This window comes from Galeopterus variegatus, unplaced genomic scaffold (assembly GCF_000696425.1).
Source record: "Galeopterus variegatus unplaced genomic scaffold, G_variegatus-3.0.2 Scaffold1703, whole genome shotgun sequence".
NCBI classification, from domain to species: domain Eukaryota; kingdom Metazoa; phylum Chordata; class Mammalia; order Dermoptera; family Cynocephalidae; genus Galeopterus; species Galeopterus variegatus.
The window spans coordinates 212,197-229,994 of NW_007727814.1; the positions used below are offsets into that span (position 1 = coordinate 212,197).

Consider the following 17,798-nt stretch of genomic DNA (forward strand, 5'->3'; position numbering starts at 1 on the left):
CATTGCCCAGGGCCCTTTTTTTCCTGGAGCTGGATGGGATTTTCTGTTGCCGAATGCCAACTACCACCCCTCCAGAGAGTTCTGCATCTGACCTCCCTGTCAGCAAGGGCAAAACCACTTCTGGTCCAAACACGTGCCTGTGTCTGGAGCCATCAAGGGCTGTGAAATCACAGTCACTTCTCCCTTGACCAGTATTGGTCGCTCTTTTATGTGCTAAAGGGAAAAAGACCCTCGCAGCAGATCACAAAGCTTGCCTTTCTGAGATTTGCACTCCGCTCTCAGGTGAACGGTTCAGAGCAGAGGGAATAAAAGCATGTTGCCCTCAAAATGAAAGACAGGTTACCCCTTCCTCAACTTGCAGGAGGGGATGTTGGTGTGGGTGGAGCTGTCTGTGAGTTTAAAGAACAAACAGTACGTGTGTCTCTTTTTAAATTACAGAGTAAGGAAAAACAGCCTGGGGGGCGGGGGGAGTCAAACATTATCCTTCACAAATGACAGTGAAACCCTTTTAATTGCTGAATTCTCCCCTCACTTCACACCTCCCTACTCAGGACTCTACCTGGAACAGTCTAGACACTTAGATGCTTTGTTAGCACTGCTTTTTAACCCCATCTTCACTCTGTTTTCTATGTCCCTCCATGCTGCGTTTAAAAAGAAAAAGAAAAGTCATTTTTAAAAATGGGAAGTTCACTAGGATTTTTTTTTTAATACCACAAAAGCAGAAGAAAGGCATTCCCCCCCCCCCAAAAAAAATGATCACAGCTTTTGCTACAGTCAGTCTATTGCTTCTAATTGTTTCTGTGGCCAGTGAATCAGATAGGTGATACAAATGTTTGTCTCTTTGCATGGTACAAAGCAGAGAGGATCTTGACTTCTAAACTCTGTTTTTGGAAAAATCTTTTAGCTTATTAAACATATCTGCTGCTGGGGGTCAAGGATGTTAATCTGAATCCCTTGGAATTTAAATCATAGCTGCAGGGAGTATCACTGTACTCAGGGGCTGGGGTGGGGAAGAGCTTTCCCCGGCAGGCTGCCCTCTAACATGACATCCTCAATTGATGCTGATGCCACAGTGGCTCCCAGTGACACCTTTATCAAGTCAGGCAGCTCTGAATTAGAGGTGATCAGCCATAATTACAGCTGGCGCCACTGAAGCCTGTGGCCTGACAGCGGCAAATGTGGTTGTTATAAAGTTTGGTCCACCATGTCAGTGGCCTGTATAACTCATTTACGTCTGACTCGCCAAGCAGCCATTGATTTTTCTTCTGCTGTGGGGAATAAATAAAACACAATTTTCAATAGTTCGTACAAGGCTTTACACTTCAAGGCAGGTTGACAAGACTTTGTAAAAACTACTTTCTCCTTTTTAAAGGAGCCATTGGTCATCTTGATTCGTATAGAGCTGAGGACTTTCACTCTCCTTCCTCCATCTCCCACCTTAGTTTTCATATTTAAATGTTTTCTTTATGTTATTGTTTTAGGCATATCAAAATGAATATGTGGTAAAGTTTTCCAAGTTTATGGGCTGGCTGGTTAGCTTGGTTGGTTAGAGCACAGTCTTATAACACCAAGGTCAAGGGTTCGGATCCCCATACCGGCCAGCTGCCAAAAAACAAAACAAATTCACATCTTCCTGCAAACTCAATGGGAAAATTCTCTCTTCAGGTTTTTGTTATACCACATCACAGGGGCTGGATTAAGCTGCTAACAGGCCCCTGCTGTTTTTCAGTGAAGCATGGAAAAGGGACCCTGTGCTGTCGGCAAAGATTGTGTAGAGGTATAGCTTTCCTGTGCCTCCTTGGGAAGTAACAAAGGAGATGATAGCTTTGGCCAAAGCCAGGCACAGACCTCTGATGAGACACACCAGTATCACTGCTCCTGCAAGGAGGAGGAAGGGGCCATGAGGTTTGCAGGTGGCCTCTGATCAGGGAGTGTCATGGTGCTTCTAGGACCCAGACAAACTCCAAGGACCCAGAAATGTCTGCTGACTGTCCCTGATGATGATGACGCCATTAAGCCACCATTATGCCAGAACACACTGACATCCCAATAAAACTCCTTCAGAGTGCTCACCTGAGTTGAAATCAATTTCAGAATTCTAAGAGGTCTGAACATTTACATTTGCACTTGTTGGTCAGGACATAAGTATCTCCTCCTGCCACTTCCAAATCAAGCATTTTCACTGGCTGCTTGGTGTCTCCCCATTTGAAAAGAAACTCTGCTTTCCCATTTTCCTTCCTGTGAGCAGCTAATGATAGAGAATATCCTGTCCCCAAAAGGAAATTCCCCTCTGACTCAAGAGCTTCCCTTTTCACCATTCGGACCCTCATTACCTCCCCAACCCCTCTATGTCCTCGCTGCTCCTCTGAAGAAGGGGGACTTTGTAGATAGGAGTAGTAAGATGCTGTAATTCCAGCGGGAGCCTTCTTAGAAGTAGCCCCTGGCCAGCAGGCTGGGCCTCCAGATTAGCTGGCTTGCTCAGGAATGCTGACAACACCCTCCTTCGCAGAGCGTGTCCTCCTTGGGGAGAGGGTGGTGGGTACCGTGCAGCTGTTCCCTGTAACTCACGTATTCCCAGCTCCTGATGAAATGCTCGGCTCCAAAGAATTGGAAGCCTCAGATTTGAGCTCAGAGTTCAGAATGCTTTTGGACTATCTCCAGAACAACCCAAATAGAAAAGACACAGCTTGGGTTGCAGGGACTGAAGGGTGCAACAGCTGACTAAAGCAATTTTTTGTGAGCCTTGGTGAATTTCTGAGAGCTCAAACCCATTATGGAAAACACAGCAAATATAAGAAACAATAAAGATCCCTTCTGGAGAAAGTTGTTTTTTCTTTTAGGTTTGAGTTTATTCTCTTCAATGAAAAGCATATCATCGTCTTTCAGACATTGTTTTTAAATTTTAACCCATGATTCCTACAGTCCCAGTGGAGTTTGAGAGGCCAGATAATTTCAGAGTTAAATAAGCTGTAATGACTATCACATGTACCCAGCCATAAACCTACTATTAAAAATTATTCAGAAAAAAAGTGGCATCTCTTCCTTTTTTAATTTACAATAACCATCCAGGTGGTTTTCGAAGGCCTCCTTTGCAAATTGCTTCCAGCGACCCTTCCGGTCACAGACCACTGCACACACACGTGGTGTCATTCAGCATTCCGTTCAACTTGGGTGTCCCGTGTTTTCACAGTGGACAGAGGCTGAGAGGCTGCCTGGGTGACCCTGTGCTACATGCATCCAAAAGCACGTGCAAGCGGGATTAACTGTCTTAGATTGGTGGGCCTGCTAGAGCCAACCCCAGGCACTCCCAGGGAGAGAGCAAGGGAGTGGTCTGTCCTTGGATACTCTGTTTCGTACCTACTGCAATTCCTACACCCCAGCCTTGGCACCAAGTACCCTTAAGCAACTCATTGGCCTTTTCTGTGTCAAAACCTGTTTGTAACACAGTGATGTAGCAATGTTGAATGTGTCTAAGACAAAAGAATGAATCTCTAATGATGAGGGCATCAGGAAGCCTTAGGGGTAGATATCGGGAGGTTATAAGAGCCTTTTGATTAGTCCTAAAATATTATCGTTGATTCTGTCTGCTCATAGTTGGGGTTTGTTTTTTTTTTCTGATTTCCACTCTATCCTTAAAGTGTGTATGTCATTATATCTATTACGGTGTCTGAAAGGCAGTAGACAGTGAATATTTGTTGAATAAAAGAATGAGTGAATGAATAAACACACTCCTCAGTGCAGGCATTATCTTTTCCGTGATCTCCTTGCTGAGCCACCAGTCTGGGTAGGAGTGCCCATTCTTCTGTGCTCTCTTGGCATCCTGGATCAGATTCTATCCCAGCAATAAGCCAGCCTTCCCTGGATATTTTCCTTTCTGAAAGTTCTTTTTTCCTCTTGCATTGTCACTCACACTTTTTCTGTAGCTTCCTTAAGACCCGGATCTAAAATTATAGGAAAATCCTAGGAAATCTGCTGGTCGGCCTTCTCTGTCCCTGTGCTCTACCTTTTCTCCTTGAAGAGTCTGAGATTCTTCTTGCTCCCCTGCTCCTGGATCCACATGGCACTCACAGGTTAATAGGGGGAGCTGACACCAGCCAACTGTCACCAGTTTTCTACAAGAAGCATGCAGGGCCATGAATGAAAGCCCTGAAAATATACTCTGTTGGCTGTTTTCACTGTTAAACATTTTCAAATGAAAAAAAGAAAAACAAAACTGCAGAAGTAAGAGTAAGTTTGAAGAGGTTTTTGAGGGTATTAGAAATAAAAAGGAAAGCTTAAACTAAGGAATTTTATTTGTGGTTTCATTTCTTTTCACAAGGATTCCAGCTGTAGGGCTCTGTGTGTATTTAATATCTGACCTTCCCTTACACTGAGAGGAGAAGTTCACCAGCACTGATTCATCAGGAGGATTTCTGCAAGGAGAATTAGCCCTCTAACACTTTTGCCTGGAGGGGATGAGAAGTTTTTTTTTTTAAACCCCAAACACGAAGCTCTTGGGCCTTCCAAATGAAATTATCTATGTTTTTACTAACTAGGCCCCTGAGTTAAAAAGTTGGTTTTGATAAGGGAGAATAAATGAAAGAGAAAACTGCTGACAAACCCCAAACACGAAGCTCTTGGGCCTTCCAAATGAAATTATCTATGTTTTTACTAACTGGGCCCCTGAGTTAAAAAGTTGGTTTTGATAAGGGAGAATAAATGAAAGAGAAAACTGCTGACATAATATTTTGTTTTCCAAACCCACTTCCACATTCTACTGTCCCTTTCAGGTCTGCACATGACTGTGGTTTCTGTATTTACACCAGAATCCTCTATGGAAAGGTGCAGTTAATCCTGCTTTATGCTGAAATTCACTTCTACACTTTAAGAAAATCATCACAGTGACTCTTTCTTATGCACTGGCATATGTTACTATCTTTCTAGAAGTATAGTACTGTATGATTTATAAATAATTTAGTCTTGTCCTCTCATTCCTATGAGAGGGAAAGTAGATATTATGACTTCCAAGGGGTTATTTAAATTTGAAAGGAAAAGACCCTAAATTTTTCATTCTTCACAGACTTGAGAATTCCTCCTACATTAATAGAAATGGGACAAAAGTGAGATTCGAGCATAATCTAAGCCAATCCCAGTGTCCAATTCCTTTCTTCTAGCACCTACCCAAACCAGAAAGCATGCTTTTAAGCTGGTGTTACAACACACCTTTCCTGAGCAACAATCCTCCTCCTTGAGAATCTAATGAAAACTGTGACGACTCGTTTTAACCACAGACCCCCAGATTAAAAATCCCCAAGAGAAAAAGCAAGTTCTCTTTATATTAAACTTCAAGATATGCTCTTTTACAGGTAAAGAAAAGCAGGCACATAGAAATGAATTTCAGTGTCTTGAAGGTTGCCTACTGGCCTGGCATTCTAACCAGCAGACACAAACCTTTTCTAGCTGGGTGGTTCTCAGATTTGGTGTGCCTGAGAATCTCTGGGAAACAGATTGAAATGCGGATTTCCATATATTACCTCAGAGATTGTATAGGTCAGAGTGGGGCCTAAGAATATGTATTTTTAAGCAGACCTCACTAGAGATTTTAGTGCTAGTGACTTATAGACCACACTTCAAGAAAGACTGAATTTTAGGTGGTCATCTCATGGTCATAGAAATTTCATAAATAAATAAATTGAATTACTAAAAGAAAATATCAACACATGTGTATTTCCCTACTGTTCATGCTCTAAGGAAGCTGTGATTCTCTATCACCTCTTGTTTTTTAAGGTAAAGTGATCTATTTTAAAAAGATCAAGCCTTTAAACATTGGCTATAGTGGCTTTTCCAAAACAGGATGGCTACAATGGATGGAAAGAAAACATACTTGTTCACAGTAACATACAGCCATCTAAACAGCCTGTGGAATTGTGGTCTCCGGGACCCCTGATAAGATTAGGGTTTCCTGACCTGTGACTAGTTTTGCAAGGCAGTTCTCTTCTACGTTTACTATCAGCACTTCCAGATGTTTATTTTGCAATACTCCTAGTCTCCTAGTGTGACCATCACACGGAGGGTGCACTGGGGAGGGGAAGGAGTATTAGTGGTAACCAAGGGGTTGATGGCATGGCATGAGTCCTCCAAACCTTTGACATGACTTGGTTGTTTTCTTGAACTTTAGCTGAACATCAGCAGGGTCCTGGTTCCCGATGCTAATGAATGCCGCAGAAGTCCGTGCAAAATTCCCTTCTCTGGGGTTCTTTACCTGTCGCTCTTCCCAAAGGATATTAGAAACATTTTTCAGACGTCTTTAATTTTTAACCTTTAGAAGTGCCATAGCACTTCAGAAGAAAAAGTGCCAGTCTATCCACAGATCCAAAACAAGAGTGACCGATGAAGGGGAATGGGGATCACAACCCGTGAGTCATCAAGGGCTGCATCTTCTCCTGAGTAGGACTGAAGCGTCTGAATCACAATGACACTCCTTGTCTAACTTCTGTTTGACCAACTCTTTGTCATATTAATATGACAGCTATTGAAACAGACACCACACACACAAGCCCAGGGGACAGACAAAAATGAAAAACCTTGGTAGGTGCCAAATGTCTGGGAAAATAATAATAATGCAATAATAACGCAATCGTCCATGCATAGATATGGGGGAAGAGGTGTGCAGACAGAACATTGGGTAACAATGTTCTAAGAAGTAACAGGCAGTGAACATGAAAAACAATCATGGTTATGACAAGAGCAAAGAGGCCCCCTAGCCATTTCATTGATCACTTAATACTTCTAGCCTGGGGCCATGAAACCCCTTTCGTTCTGACACTTGAAGCTTTTTACATCCCTTTGCTCAGAGATGCTTTGTGTTGACAGACAGGAGAGCCTCCAAGATTTGGAGAACGGAGAGATATTGATCATTACTAATGACACAAATCTCCGAATAAAATAATTTTGGAGTAGTGATCTTCTTTAAAGTTCCGGGTACTTTCAGAAATAAATAATCTATAATTGCCAGGAAATTGCCTTTTCCATTTGGTGGAAAAATGTCCTTGGTGACAAATCCAGTGTCTTCCCTGCCTCATATCTGAGACACTGGTGTGCAGGAGTGTGTGTGCATTTATCCCAAGCTTCATTCCTACCCCAGATGCACGGTTGCAGAGGGAGGCACAATTCTGCAAGTTTAGGTGGTTTTGAGCCTAGAAGGCTCCACAACTCAGTCGCAGACAGAACATTGGGTAACAATGTTCTAAGAAGTAACAGGCAGTGAACATGAAAAACAATCATGGTTATGACAAGAGCAAAGAGGCCCCCTAGCCATTTCATTGATCACTTAATACTTCTAGCCTGGGGCCATGAAACCCCTTTTGTTCTGACACTTGAAACTTTTTACATCCCTTTGCTCAGAGATGCTTTGTGTTGACAGACAGGAGAGCCTCCAAGATTTGGAGAACGGAGAGATATTGATCATTACTAATGACACAAATCTCCAAATAAAATAATTTTGGAGTAGTGATCTTCTTTAAAGTTTCGGGTACTTTCAGAAATAAATAATCTATAATTGCCAGGAAATTGCCTTTTCCATTTGGTGGAAAAATGTCCTTGGTGACAAATCCAGTGTCTTCCCTGCCTCATATCTGAGACACTGGTGTGCAGGAGTGTGTGTGCATTTATCCCAAGCTTCATTCCTACCCCAGATGCACGGTTGCAGAGGGAGGCACAATTCTTCAAGTTTAGTGGGTTTTGAGCCTAGAAGGCTCCACAACTCAGTCTGGGGAAGCACTGATTTAATTAATCAAAGTTTCTGTTATTTTAACAAAGGCTGTTTGGTGTTATATGATATCTCATGGCCTGGACAAACCTCAGCAAAATTGAGGTTCTTTTGTTTCTCCCTCATCTCTCCTTTCACTACCTCTCTCCACATTTTGTTCTTAGCTGGTTTCAAGTCATCTCACAAAAGATTTTAGCTCATAAAGGTGGATTTTCCCCATTGTATATGCTGAGAACTCAAGGAAACCCCAAATCCTAAGATCTTATGGTAGCACTTGAAATACCAAGACAGAAGATGGAAGGGGAGGATTTTGGTACAAGATCACTGCTGAGACTTTGGTTCTAGGTAGGCACAGCAGAAAACAAGGCAAACAAGGTCTCAGACCTCAGGGAGCCGGAATTCCAATGGGTGGAAAGAGGTAGTAAAAGAGTAAACAAGCAAATAAATAATTTTAGATACTGATAATTGCTACAAAAATGAGATGAAGTGTTGGATGTGGTGAAGGATTTTAGGTAAGGTACTCAAGGGCTGGCCAGTTAGCTCAGTTGGTGAGAGTGCTGCCTTGTAACCCCAAGGTCAAGGGTTCTGATCCCTGTACCAGCCAGCCACCAAAAAAAAAAAAAAAAAAAAAAAATGTGAAGAGATAAGGTGTTCAGAGAAGGCCTCTCCAAAGGCATGGCATTTTACCTGAGAATTGATTAGTGAGAAGGAGCCATGTGCAGATATGGGGAAACAGATGTGCAGAGAAAAACCTGGAGAAATGCCCTAAGGCAGGAAGGGACTTTTGTATGTTCCATGCATGAAAAGAAAGAAGGCAATGGAAGGAAGGAGGAGAGGGGAAAGAGATAACCTGGGAGAGGTAGGTAGGGTCCTGCAGGCCACCACAAAGAGTTTCTGTTTTTTTGTTTTTTTTTAATTGCAGAGAGAAGCCATTGGCAAGTCCAAAGAAGGGAATAGAATAATCTGATTTTTATTTTAAGAAAACCACATTAACTGCTATATGGAGAACGGATTATTGAGAGAAAGAGTTCGAGTTTGGGGAAGAGTAAAGAGATATTGCAATAGTCTGGATGAGTAATGAGTGAGGTGCAGAATAGGCGGTGGCAGAAAACGTGGTTGAGAAGAGGATAGAGCCAGGATAGACTGTGGTGGGAAAGCCAGCAGCACCGTGGAGTGGGGAGAAGGAGGAAGCAAGGCTGATCCCTGTTTCTGACCTCATCGAGTGGGTAAATGCTGATGCTGTTAACTGTGATGAAGAAGACTGATAGTACAGATGTCTTGGGAAGGGTCACAAGTTTTGCTCTCACCATGTTAAATTTGAAATGCCTATTAGACACACAGATGGAGAAATCAGGAAGGCAGAGGGGTAGGAACATCTGAGCTCAGCAGGGTGGTCAGGGCAGAAGACACCCAATGGGATTCAGTCTAATTGACAATCTTTGAAGCCATAGATAAGGTGAGTCTCAGAACTGAGAAACAGAGACTCACAGTAAGAAATGGGTAGGGGAGGGAGGATTAGCCAGTGAGATGGGAGAAAACCCAGCAAGGGAACCTGGAGAGAGTCCTAGAAGCCAGTGTAAGAATAATAGTCACCTCAAATGACCTGGAAGTACGAATTGGCTAGAAATCTACTATTCAGTCACTCCTGTGGCTGTGTTCTGCCCAGGAAAAAGATTAAAAGGCAACTCACTGTCAGCGGAGAGAGAGAATAGTACTACCTTCCTGTAAACACCCATCCCTTTCCCCCATGGTTGACAATATCAAGAAAGAAACTCGTAATGCAGAAACTGTGAAGATCTTACTTACAAGCAACAAAAGAGAAAAACCTTTTAAAAAATTCTACCTATGGGGCAGGCTATTTGGCTCAGTTGGTTAGAGCTCAGTGCTGATAATACCAGGGTAAATGGTTTGGATCCCTGTACTGGCCGGCCGCCAAAAAAACTAAAAAATAAAAACTTCTTCCTGGGGCAAAAAGCTTTTAGATACTCTGCTGCTTGGGCACCTTTCCTTTTAATAATTGCTATTGTGGAGGAGCTAAAACACTGTTCTAACACCTAGATGAGTATATGTCATTTTTATTAGCAAGAGATAAACTTCACGTCAACAAGGGCTCGGCTTTATTCATTACCACTTTTGAGACTCGGCAAAAATAATAAAATTAAAATTACCCATGAGCATTAGAGGTAGACTTTCTTTTGTTTCTAAGGTTAGGGAGCAACACTAAAAAAGAAAATAATAAAGCATGTTTTAAAACAATAAACTTTATTAATGTATGTGATTTTAATACTTCTATGACATTTCTCACTTTAAGATCATCCCAGAGTGGTTTGGGAATGTGGCCTGCCTAGAAGGTTCTTTTATTTTTTAAAGATGACCGGTAAGGGGATCTTAACCCTTGGCTTGCTGTTGTCAGCACCACGCTCACCCAAGTGAACCAACCAGCCATCCCTCTGTAGGATCCGAACCCATGGCCTTGGTGTTATCAGCACCGCACTCTCCTGAGTGAGCCACGGGCCACCCCTGCCTAGAAGGTTCTAAGAGCTGCTTTCCAGCAGACAACAGGAACAGACATTTTTCTTTAGATTTTTCTTCATCTGTGAAAACAGGTTTCCTGGGACAGATTTTAAAATGGGGAGGTCCTTTTGGAATGTGTGATGATAGCCATTGTATTAGACCCAGGAGGCCCCAGGTAAAAACAAAAAAAACAGAGAGACTTGAGAAATTCACCACCCCAAATTTCAAAAACCAAATAGTAAATTTTTTAATTAATTAATTTATGTATTTATTTTTTGGTGGCTGGCTGGTAAACAGATCTGAACCCTTGACCTTCGTGTTATCAGCACCATACTCTAACCAAGTGAGTTAGCTAGCCAGCCCTAAAACTTAAAAATTTAAATTGATATTGTCCTTATTAACCTTACATTGTCCTAGGTAAATCCAAATTTTGCTAAATGGTAGTGGCATTGAGTCTAAATAAATCTGTCCCTCCCCCGAAGATGGCCTCCACTTAGAAAGGCCATAGAAACTGGGTATAGGGTAGGTGGCTGCTGGGGTTCAGGAAGCCAGGGTAACCCATGAGGCCAAGTGCTACAATGGTTATTTCAAATTTAGGGAGAAAGAACAGAAAAATATTCTAAAATCTTCAACGTACTTTGTCAGCACATCCTCATAGAGTGTTACAACTCGAAGATTTTAAAGTCCAACTTTCCTCATTTTGCAGATGAGAAACCTGAAGGACCAAGAAATTAAGTCACTACCTCAAAATTACAGCAGGCCCCTTGTGCCTCTTTCAGAGCACTTTCTGTTATATCGCTGAGTGGCCTGATATCTCTGGATTGTGGGAGAGATACTCACTCAGTGATTTCCCTGAATTTGTCCTTGGCTTTGAGCTCTTGAGAGCAGAGGTTGTGAACCTGAACAATATGTCATGTGCGGCGCTGGGTCCAAGGCATTTCCCGTTAACCGGGTCAAGACAGCCAGTCTCTGTCAATCAGAGTTTGTCAGAGCCTATTTCATAGTACATTATTAAATGCTCTGATGTTTTTGTAACCAAATAAATGCATTATGAACAGGACATTTTTCCTGCAGTTCTCTACGACATCCTGAATCTGTTCTTAGAAACAGATAAAAAGCAGTAGAGATTCTGGCCACAATAATACCACCAATTTATATGTGTTACAAAGCGATCTGTTACCTTGTTTAATCCTCCTAAAACTTTTCCCAAGGAGAAAGCTGAGGTCCAAAAGGTGTAATGACGTGGTCAAGAACACAGAGTTATTAAGTAGATCCCAGATGTTTTGTTTTATTCCATAATGTAATTGTTCTCCTTGTCTGGTGCCCTGAATGTATGTTGTTTTATTTTGGGAAGTGATTTTTGTATTTGGTTGGCTGGGGTGATTGGAACTTTTTTAAAAAAATTATTCTTTGTAGTAAAACATACATTTAAATTTACCATTTTAACCTTTTCAAGCACACAGTTCAATGGCATTAAGTACCTAGTTGAAACTTTTGAAGTGGAAAGAATAAGAAAGTGGAATAATAATTATTATAAAAATATAATAAAATAAACTCTAGGTAGTAAGTCCTTATTAAATGCCAAGCAAGGTGCTAAGAGCTAACCTGCAACATCTCACTAAATTCTAAAAGCAAATCTGGTTGCTATTCTTATCCTTTTACGGATGAGGTAACAAAGTTCAGAGAGGTTAAGTAACTTGCCCAAGGTTACACAGCTGGCAGGTGGCAGAGTGAAGTCACAAACTCAGGCAGTTGATTGAGGTGTTCACACTTTAATTGACTGATGTGTTCATCAAACCTTGTTGCTTTTTCTTTGAGGCTACTAAACAAAACAAAGAACTGAAAAGCTTAATTCTTTCTTGGCTTCTCTGTCTGGTTTTAACCTTCACATGCTGATTGGCAATCGAAGTCTTACCAGAATTTTAGGAGAGGTACTCGAGACAGAGAAAAAGGTCAAAAGTCTCTTGCTTCTCCCTAGTCTGAAAAATGACGACTACTCTTTTCTAGTTGAAACTAGCAACATCTAAGACTGGCTCAAGATACCCCAAATTATGCTCACAATAAAGGAAGTCATAAGACAGCCTCATTTTTCTGAGAAGGGATCATGGAAAGCAGGAAACATATTTATAAATGGGAAGTGTCTGAATTCATTTTGAAAAAAATGTCACTAAATAACTCAACCAATCTACTACACACTTTTTGATAACAGATTGTTACAGAAAATGTAATTGTAACTTCATCAGCAAAACAAGCTGCTATAGACTGGTAGAAAGAATACACACTAAACAGACGTGCACACATTGGTATATTTTTCTGTTAGTAAACTTTTGTTCGTTTGACTTGTGTTGATTTGTAGTCTCAGGCTTTCTAGATGATGCATAGGAGATATATGGAATTAAAAACAAACTTTAGACGATTACCTCCTATAACATACATATTTCCTCATGCCGACTTTTTGTATACAAGTATTCATAGATGAAATATGTTTATATTATTTTGGGGTAAACTGTCAGCTTATCTTTGTCTGCATTAATGACGAGAGAAAATACTTCTAATGACAGAAACATAGTAGCCTAAACTCAGCAAAGTGGTCTTAATGGAGAGTTACACTTATAATCACCTATTAAAAGGCAGTGAACTCAAAGAAGCACTTTTCAGATTATGTGCCACCTGGTCTTAGAAACATCTTACTTTCCCTCACACGTGGTGGAGAACATTCAGAACGCTGTCAAGAGGGCTGGCGATCACAGGAAAACTGGTGCAGAAAGCAAGAAAAGAAGCCCACGGTGGCAAGGGCTCCCCTGCTGTGCTTGGTGCATCTGTACCCAGCACATCCTTGGCTTCCACCTGAGAGTTACAGCCTTAGGGCAGGGCCCAGGAAGAAACAGCCCCTGGGAGCAGGTGAAATTACGGAAACAAAGATTCTTGACACAGGAAACAGACTTCCAGAGCACATAGTAAAACAACAAATGCTTTGCTTCTATGAGCTTGGCTTGCAGCCCCAGTTGTAAAAAGCAGCCAACTGTCCCCTGATGCCCCTGATGTGATGGTTCTGTGTTGGAGATAGAGTCCCGTAATGGTGTTTTGTTGTTGTTTCTTTTTATTCTGAAATAATTTCTGGCTTTCGGAAGTCACAAGACAGCCGCAAGCATTCCTGTAAGCCCTCCATCAGCTTACCCAGATGTTAACATCTTACATAACCCTGGTACCTTGGCCCAAACTAAGAAATTAACATTGGTACAATACAGTACTATCAACTAAACTATGTACTTTATTTAGATTTCATCAGGGTTTTGTTTTTTTTTTCACTAATTTCATACTTTTCCAGGAATCAATGTAGGACACAAACATAATGGGGTTTTAATCATTCTATTGCTCAAAAACAAGCTCTCAATTGCTAACCAAAGTAAATGCATTCAGTCATTTGATCACATCCTATGTCTTTAGAGTCATCTGTCACTGTTCACCAGCATGTACCCTGTAAAGTCTGGCTAGAACCAAATTGAACATGTTTGCTTTCCATATATTCTCATCTTTTCTCCATATATTCTCATCTTTTCTCCATCCCCAACTTTGCTCCTGCTGTTCCCTCGACTTGAAACATCTTCCAGGGCTCATAGTTCTACCCTTTCTTTAAGGCTCCTATCAAATACTTCTACTTCAAGAAAGCATCCCAGGTTCCTCAAGCCAGATGCTCTCTTTCTTGCCTAAGAATCTCTGGTGCACAGTTTTGGTGCATTTCTTGTGTTGCATACTGGGAAGGATACCACCACAAGGGCATCAGAGCAGGGCAGGGTAAAAGGACAAGGCCTTGGCTGTGGTTTGAATTCCACCCCAAAGCTCATGTTGGAACTTAATCCCCAATATGGTGGTGGAAGGAGGAACCTTTATTTTTTTATTTTTATTTTTTTTTAAAGATGACCGGTAAGGGGATCTTAACCCTTGACTTGGTGTTGTCAGCACCACGCTCAGCCAGTGAGCAAACCGGCCATCCCTATGTGGGATCCGAACCCGGGGCCTTGGTGTTATCAGCACCGCACTCTACCAAGTGAGCCACGGGCCGGCCCTAGGAGGAACCTTTAAAAGGTGAATTGGATGGAGAGGACCATGTCCTAGTGCATAGATTGATCCATTCATGGAGTAAAGGGTTGATGGTTTAATGGTTGGTCATGGGCATGGTTCTGATGGCTTTATAAAGAGAGTGAGAAGGTTAGCTCTCCCTTGCTCATGGGGGTCTCACCATGTGACACCCTGTGTTGCTATAGAAAGTCATCACCAAGAAGAAGGCCCTCACCAGATGTGTCCCCTGGACCTTGGACTTCCCAGCCTCCAAAACGTAAGAAATAAATTTCATTTCCTCATAAATTATCCAGCTCTAGGTATCCTGTCATGAGCAACAGAAATGGATGAGTACAGCCTGGCACTGAGGATCAACAAGAGGACCCTGGCCTCTGAGAGGGGGAGGTCACAGGAGTCCCTGGATGTGGGTACCACAGTGAATTTGAAAAGAAACTTCACATTCTCAACCACTGGCAAAATCCAATGCTAATAGAATGCTTGAGGCATAACAATATAATTTGATCCTAATATAGATTAAAATTATATCATAAAAATAACATAAAAAGAGCCAGTTATTTTCTACCTATAATACTCCCCATTACTTTAACTGAAGAAAAACCTGTTTTCACCCAAACTCTTTAGAGGAAAGCCTCTTTGTTAACTTATTTTGTTTTGATGTTTGTGTTTCCTTCCCTCTTCCTTATTATATTCATGATTAAATCAGTAGTTTTTTTTTTTTTCGTAGCATAAACTTTGGGGGAAAAAGTATCTATCATCGACTACAGCAATTCTTTTGTAGTTTTATAAATCTACACACACATTTGTACAATTAAAATAGAATTCTATATAGTTACATATGTATAATAAAAATAATTACTATTTCTATAAATTTTTTTACAATTTCTATAATTATTTTCTATAATTTCATCAAAGATGAAAAATAAACTCTGACATATCCAGAGATATTTACAAATCCCAGACAACAGAAGAGAATATATGACCCTTCATACTGGAATGCAGAAAACTGGGTTTTTTTTCCTTCAGTTGAAAAGATGCAGTATGCTTTTTATTAGTTTTCTTATACAGTTTTTAGCACTAAGTTAGCAAAGAAATATAATAAAAACTGAACAGTATAAAGTGAGATCATAGACCTGGGAAGGGAAACTTCATGAAGTTTCTTTACGTATCCTCACAACAATGAGTTCTGAAACAAGCAGAATTTAATAGACTCAAATGTGATACAACCTGATTACAGGGCATTTTATGAAAAAGTGTTTTTGCATATGACTGTGCAGTATTCAAGGCTGGGGAAACTATGCAAGAAGACATATGATTAACTTAATGTGACTAAAAGGAAGACATGCATTTTTAAACCTTAAATTATCTTATACAATGCAATATTTCCACTTTTTAAAGGCAAAGCAAAAGTTTGGAAAAAAATTTTTGAGCCAAATATTTACCACTTGCCGTTTTTTAAAAGTCCAACACACCCCTCAAATAAAAATATAAATGTGGACTAATTTCAAGCCCATCAAACAGATATTTGTTTCTGTTTCCTGGGCTTTGTCACTTTAGGGAGACATGCATGATGTGACTTCAAAAATGATTGTAGGAAAAACTTTTATTTCACTTGTGAACTTCGAAATATTTTGCACGTTTACAAATAAACTACAAATTCTTCTCCTATGTAACACTCAGAAGGTTTGTGGGTTTTTTTTTTTTTTAACTGTTTCATCTTTTTTTTTTTCTTTCTTCCATTTTAAAAAAATATAATTTAATGGGAGCTACTTAGAGAATTATTCTTATCCCAAAGAAAATATTTGGGCAGATTTATTCATATCCTTGGTTTAATAAGGATATTAACTGTTTCATCTTTTTTTTTTTCTTTCTTCCATTTTAAAAAAATATCATTTAATGGGAGCTACTTAGAGAATGATTCTTATCCCAAAGAAAATATTTGGGCAGATTTATTCATATCCTTGGTTTAATAAGGATATAAGCAGGCTAAGCATATTTCATTAAGGAAAGGAAATATACCCACAGTGCCTCTTACAGATTAACAAGCATATTTTATTTCCAAACCTCAAAACATTCTATGTCTTTAAGAATTTGAACAACCTCAAAACAGCAGGTTTCTAAAGGGTCACAGAAGCATGTTAATTGCCAACAACAAAAGTTGATGAGAGGTTCAGACAACTAGATAGGAATGGTAACCACTTACAAGAACACACTCACGCCAAGAAATAGTACCCTCAATAGCTTTGATTGACATTCTAGCACTCACAGTGGGATTGAATGGCCCCATGAAGGGACAGTTCACATCTGCAAACTTTTTGAAGGGAATTGTCTTCTAGATTTGTTCAGAGTGGGTTGTTCAGGGGCCAGCCAGAACTTGCTACACGATTCCAAGAGAATCTGTACTGATTTCACTCTCCACATAAAAGCAGATCCCCGAATCTTGTCACTGATGACCCACTTGATCCAAGCAAAATTTGTGACAAACAAGCACTGATATAATCAAATACTTAGGGGAATCGCTTTAAGCTCGTTAAAATGGGATTTGGTCTGCAATGAATCATTCATTTTTCTCCTGTTTCTGCTGGTCCCTTCCTTTTCCTCTTCCCTTTCCTTGGTCTACCTCCACCCTGGCTTTTATTCTAAATTTTTTTTTTTTTAAATGTCTTTTAAAGCAAACAGGCTTGGACTGATTCTCAAAAAAGCTGCACCTGTGTATGTAAAGGACCCATTAACAGCAGGAAAGGAAAGTGATTTGGGACTGACTGAAGGCAGGGACTACCCACTGAGTCATCGCTGACACCTCCAGGATTTCTTTGGAGGTCCCCCATAAGAACGGGGACCTAGCCCAACCCTGTTCGGCTCATGAGAGCTGAGCTGAAGGTGGTATGGCCGCCAGCCACATTACTCATTGGGGATATTGAGTCATATACATTTATAAGGGCTGGACACAGAACATTAAATATCCCTAAGGTGTTTTGCAGCTCCAGTGATGCTGCTGAGGCACACAGCGATGGAGCTCAACTTCTGATTCTGGGTATAACATGCAAGTTTCATCTTTGCAACATGCGTTTCTTATTTATTATCCAAACTTTCAGCAATCACCTCTTGTAACTCCACATTCACAAATTTCTTTTTTTTTTTTTTTGTCTTTTGTCTTTTTCCGTGTCCGGCAATGGATCGCAACCCTCAGTGTTGCCCCCGTACCGGACCGGGGACCGGCAACAGGATCGCAACCCTCAGTGTTGCCCCTGTACCGGGCCGGGACCAGCAACGGGATCGCAACCCTCGGTGTTGCTCCCGCGCCTCGCTCAGCCAGTGAGCGGGAACCGGTCTGTATGTGGGATCCGAACCCTCGGGCGGGAGCACCGCCGCGCTTCCCAAGCGGCGCACTATCCAGTGCGCCACCGGGCCGGCCCCACAAATTTCCAAATAAAAATGTTTATTATTTTTTAAGAGATGG

General features: G+C 41.0%; 1 protein-coding gene across 1 annotated transcript in view; it reads right to left on the reverse strand.

The window, feature by feature from the left end:
* CREB5 (cAMP responsive element binding protein 5) overlaps window positions 1–17,798 on the reverse strand; it is a 255,669-nt gene that overhangs the window by 130,702 nt on the left and 107,169 nt on the right. The window lies entirely within an intron of this gene.